Source organism: Megalopta genalis, unplaced genomic scaffold, assembly GCF_051020955.1.
Source record: "Megalopta genalis isolate 19385.01 unplaced genomic scaffold, iyMegGena1_principal scaffold0051, whole genome shotgun sequence".
Taxonomy (NCBI): domain Eukaryota; kingdom Metazoa; phylum Arthropoda; class Insecta; order Hymenoptera; family Halictidae; genus Megalopta; species Megalopta genalis.
This window is the reverse complement of record NW_027476120.1, coordinates 165001-170167: the sequence shown is the minus strand read 5'-3', so window position 1 is coordinate 170167 and position 5167 is coordinate 165001. Positions and strand designations below refer to the sequence as shown.

Below are 5167 nucleotides of genomic sequence, written 5' to 3'. Positions count from 1 at the left end.
CGTGCTATTCGGCCGGCGGCGCCGGCGTCCTTGCCGGCCGTTCGGTATCTATAAGAGATACACGGTCCGTGCGAGGCGGACGGAGCAGAGCGGGTTTTGGGCCAATTCTACGATCTCGGTCGAGAAGCTGTCTCAGAGCTCCTTCGGGGCTTCGGTCCTGACTGTTTCGTGCCGTTTACGTTACGGACTTTTCTCCACACAGCGTGGCCACGGGTCGGTGTCTTTGACCGAATGGCCCATATGTGGCAAGCCCTACGGGGTTGGTTACCCGTATGCACTTTGTATGTATACTCGTACTCACTGAGCAATCGACTCTTCTGTCCGAGCGATGGAAAAATTTTTTAAAATGCATCTGTAAGATTTGGAAGCAAATCGTACCAATTGAAAACTGTGGCTAAAATGAATAGCCCAGTGGAGAGAGAAAACTATCAAAAAACTGATTTTTTAAATCAAGAGGTGTCAGAAATCGAAATGCCTAGCGCGAGCGGAAGAACACGCTTTCTCGCCAGTCCAGCATGTGTCCTGTCCGTTCTTCCTCGGCTTGCCGATTTTGCCCAGATCAGAGGTTTCGTGCTTCCGGCGGTCAGAAGATCAGCGTGAGCGTACGCGCTTCCACGACTATGGCATCACCCATGTACTTTTTCCTTTGAATATATTTGAGTACATAAAAAATATTAAAACATATAGAGAGAACTGTGTCTTGGATCTTAAAAATTTGTCAATAGCGATGATATATTATTACTTAACTTGAAGTATTTGTACGTTTTAGCTGGGACGTACATTTATCTTACAAGATGTTAATAGCGAGACTCTTGAAGATAAAATTATCTTGTGATTTTATGAAGGCAAAGATAGAAACGTACGAAGCTGGCGTACGTAGAAAAATGTGATTTTATGATAGAACAAAAATATAATACGTACGTTTTTGGGCGTACGGTAAAATATCTGTATGGTAGAAAAATGAAAGAAATTGAGCGTTAAAGAAGATATGTTACAAGCGCGGAATGTGGCAAAACTTGTACATATTTGAAAGAGAAAAGTGGTGTGTCGACCTGACATATATATATGAAACAGGCGACGATGGAAAAGGATTTAAATTTTGTCCATTTTATATATACATATTGTATAGTTCCCTGGTTGATCCTGCCAGTAGTCATATGCTTGTCTCAAAGATTAAGCCATGCATGTCTCAGTACATGCCGTATTAAGGTGAAACCGCGAATGGCTCATTAAATCAGTTATGGTTTCTTAGATCGTACTAAAATTTACTTGGATAACTGTGGTAATTCTAGAGCTAATACATGCAAAACAGAGTTCCGACCAGAGATGGTAGGAACGCTTTTATTAGATCAAAACCAATCGGTGGCGGGTGTTTACACTCGTCCATCGTTTGCTTTGGTGACTCTGAATAACTTTGTGCTGATCGCATGGTCTTATAGCACCGGCGACGCATCTTTCAAATGTCTGCCTTATCAACTGTCGATGGTAGGTTCTGCGCCTACCATGGTTGTAACGGGTAACGGGGAATCAGGGTTCGATTCCGGAGAGGGAGCCTGAGAAACGGCTACCACATCCAAGGAAGGCAGCAGGCGCGCAAATTACCCACTCCCGGCACGGGGAGGTAGTGACGAAAAATAACGATACGGGACTCATCCGAGGCCCCGTAATCGGAATGAGTACACTTTAAATCCTTTAACGAGGATCCATTGGAGGGCAAGTCTGGTGCCAGCAGCCGCGGTAATTCCAGCTCCAATAGCGTATATTAAAGTTGTTGCGGTTAAAAAGCTCGTAGTTGAATCTGTGTGTCACAGTGTCGGTTCATCGCTCGCGGTGTTTAACTGGCATTATGTGGTACGTCCTACCGGTGGGCTTTGCTCTTCACGGGGCGGTCCAACTAATATCCCATCGCGGTGCTCTTCACTGAGTGTCGAGGTGGGCCGGTACGTTTACTTTGAACAAATTAGAGTGCTCAAAGCAGGCTACCTTCGCCTGAATACTGTGTGCATGGAATAATGGAATAGGACCTCGGTTCTATTTTGTTGGTTTTCGGAACCCCGAGGTAATGATTAATAGGGACAGATGGGGGCATTCGTATTGCGACGTTAGAGGTGAAATTCTTGGATCGTCGCAAGACGGACAGAAGCGAAAGCATTTGCCAAAAATGTTTTCATTAATCAAGAACGAAAGTTAGAGGTTCGAAGGCGATCAGATACCGCCCTAGTTCTAACCATAAACGATGCCAGCTAGCGATCCGCCGAAGTTCCTACGATGACTCGGCGGGCAGCTTCCGGGAAACCAAAGCTTTTGGGTTCCGGGGGAAGTATGGTTGCAAAGCTGAAACTTAAAGGAATTGACGGAAGGGCACCACCAGGAGTGGAGCCTGCGGCTTAATTTGACTCAACACGGGAAACCTCACCAGGCCCGGACACCGGAAGGATTGACAGATTGATAGCTCTTTCTTGATTCGGTGGGTGGTGGTGCATGGCCGTTCTTAGTTGGTGGAGCGATTTGTCTGGTTAATTCCGATAACGAACGAGACTCTAGCCTGCTAAATAGACGTAATTATGGTATCTCGAAGGCTCTCGGCTTCTGCCGGTGGGGTTTTTACTACCAACGTACAAACAAATCTTCTTAGAGGGACAGGCGGCTTCTAGCCGCACGAGATTGAGCAATAACAGGTCTGTGATGCCCTTAGATGTTCTGGGCCGCACGCGCGCTACACTGAAGGAATCAGCGTGTGTTCCCTGGCCGAAAGGCCCGGGTAACCCGCTGAACCTCCTTCGTGCTAGGGATTGGGGCTTGCAATTATTCCCCATGAACGAGGAATTCCCAGTAAGCGCGAGTCATAAGCTCGCGTTGATTACGTCCCTGCCCTTTGTACACACCGCCCGTCGCTACTACCGATTGAATGATTTAGTGAGGTCTTCGGACTGGTGCGCGGCAATGTTTCGGCATTGCCGATGATGCCGGGAAGATGACCAAACTTGATTATTTAGAGGAAGTAAAAGTCGTAACAAGGTTTCCGTAGGTGAACCTGCGGAAGGATCATTACAATGTTCCAATATATCTCAAAGAGAGAGGAGAGGAGGAGAGAAAATGAATTCGATTAGTTTGTGGATAAGAATTCATATAAAAAAAAAAGATATTGTTGAGCCCGCCAGATCATTCGTGCGTGATTTACACGGCCAGACGTGTGTACTACACGTATTAGGCCTTTGATCTGCGTTGCGTAGGCCACAACAAATCTTTCAAAGAGAGAGAGATATATGTGTTGTTGGGGTTTGTGATTATGAAGGTGCCCCAACGCACAAAAATATATAAAAATGTACAAAGTTGGGATGTGGTGTGGTGGAGAAGAGTTGGGCCCGACCAGATCATTCGTGCGTGATTTACACGGCAGACGTGTGTACTACACGTATTAGGCCTTTGATCTGCGTTGCGTAGGCCATCTTCCTTCCAAGACACACACGTGTTGGGGTTTGTGTGATTTTATGATAGTGCCCCAACACGGAAAAATAAGCGTACGAGAAGAGTTGGGCCCGACCAGATCATTCGTGCGTGATTTATACACGGCCAGACGCGTATTATATTACACGTATTAGGCCTTTGATCTGCGTTGCGTAGGCCATCTTCTCGATAGAGAGAAAGCCAATGTATTCTTTTTTCTTTCTTTACACACACACACACAGTTGTAGTAGGACAGGGAGGGATGCGAGCGTGCTAATCACGCTTCCTCAAGTCTTCGCTGTGGTGTAAAAAAAAAAAGAAAAAAAGGAATCGTTGGGAAAGTCCAAAGGACGAAAATATCGGGCAGTCTGAAGATAACTTAATGCTCGTTTACATTGGTATCAAGAGAGACCGGCTTGTGTAGCTCGTTTCAATGCTGTGTCGTTGTCATTGACACCCTACTCTGTTGCGCGCTAGTGGCAGCATGAGCGTGGGACGTATATATATATGACACCCAGCTAGAGCCGGCCGTGAGTCCGTCCGGTGTAAATAACGACGAAAGGAGAGAGAAACTTTTCGAATCCAGTATCGGGTTGATAATTGTCCAGTTTGAATATCCATATCCCCGTCGTTTTTGGAGGTGATATACTCTCTGTGTTTCTTCGATAGAAGGCTTTTCAATGTTCTATTCGCTCCGACCGTCGAACTTGCAAGAAAACAGTGGTTTTGGATTTGCTCGTACATATATATATGGTTTCGACGGAAATATCTCGTTCTTTAAGGGACAATTATGTCGTTGTACGACGACTCCCGAATCTCCTTCGCGCGCTGGTTGGAGCTCTTCGGGTATCGGCTTGTTCCGAAATATAACACAAAAATGTGGTGGATAGCAAATACACATTATATATATGAGAGAATAAAAGGGAAAAATTACCCTGAACGGTGGATCACTTGGCTCGTGGGTCGATGAAGAACGCAGCTAATTGCGCGTCAACGTGTGAACTGCAGGACACATGAACATCGACATTTCGAACGCACATTGCGGTCCACGGATACAATTCCTGGACCACGCCTGGCTGAGGGTCGTTTACGTACTTATAAACTGCTTGCGTTGATGGCACTTGTTGCCTATATACGTACGAGCGAATGATGGGCGCTTCGTCGGCGTTTGTCGCGGTCCTATGAATATTGAGAAATTTTACGTACGTCTAACAGTCTTCGAGAGAGATGGAAATCGTGTTCGAACTAGCGTGAGTGTGGAAGGCGGTGTCGTGTGTCGTATATGTTTTATATACGTCCGCCCGTCTGAAACACCGCTTCGAAGCGGTGACAAAATCTTTTTCGGGACGATTCGTATCCGTAGAACTATCGAGATTTCACTGGTACATTTTCAACGCGCTCCCGACGTCGCCTGAAATGAAACGAGATGGGTTTAACCCACGAAAGCGTACTACACGAGTCTGTCCTATGTGAAGACTGTGTACAGAGATCGAACGAACGCATGAAAGAAATTGAACGAAAGAACACATAACCCGCAAAAATATAGAGTAGAATTGTGACCGTTGCTTCGAATTTGAATTTATATGTATATATATATATCATAGCCCCAGGGAGTGGAACCTATGAGTGTGGAAGGATGTCTCTTACCGTTATGTTGCCAGAGGAAAAAAAGTCTCTCTCTTCGTACGACACATTTGTGTACGAATTGTATCGATGGCTA

General features: G+C 45.8%; 2 non-coding genes across 2 annotated transcripts; both read left to right on the top strand.

The window, feature by feature from the left end:
* The first annotated feature begins 1130 nt into the window (after positions 1 to 1130).
* On the top strand, positions 1131 to 3051 carry LOC143261416 (small subunit ribosomal RNA). The gene has a single exon (XR_013035544.1). It is a non-coding gene; the product is annotated as a small subunit ribosomal RNA (ribosomal RNA).
* Positions 3052 to 4378: 1327 nt separating this feature from the next.
* Positions 4379 to 4533, top strand: LOC143261430 (5.8S ribosomal RNA). The gene has a single exon (XR_013035558.1). It is a non-coding gene; the product is annotated as a 5.8S ribosomal RNA (ribosomal RNA).
* The last annotated feature ends 634 nt before the right edge of the window (positions 4534 to 5167 follow it).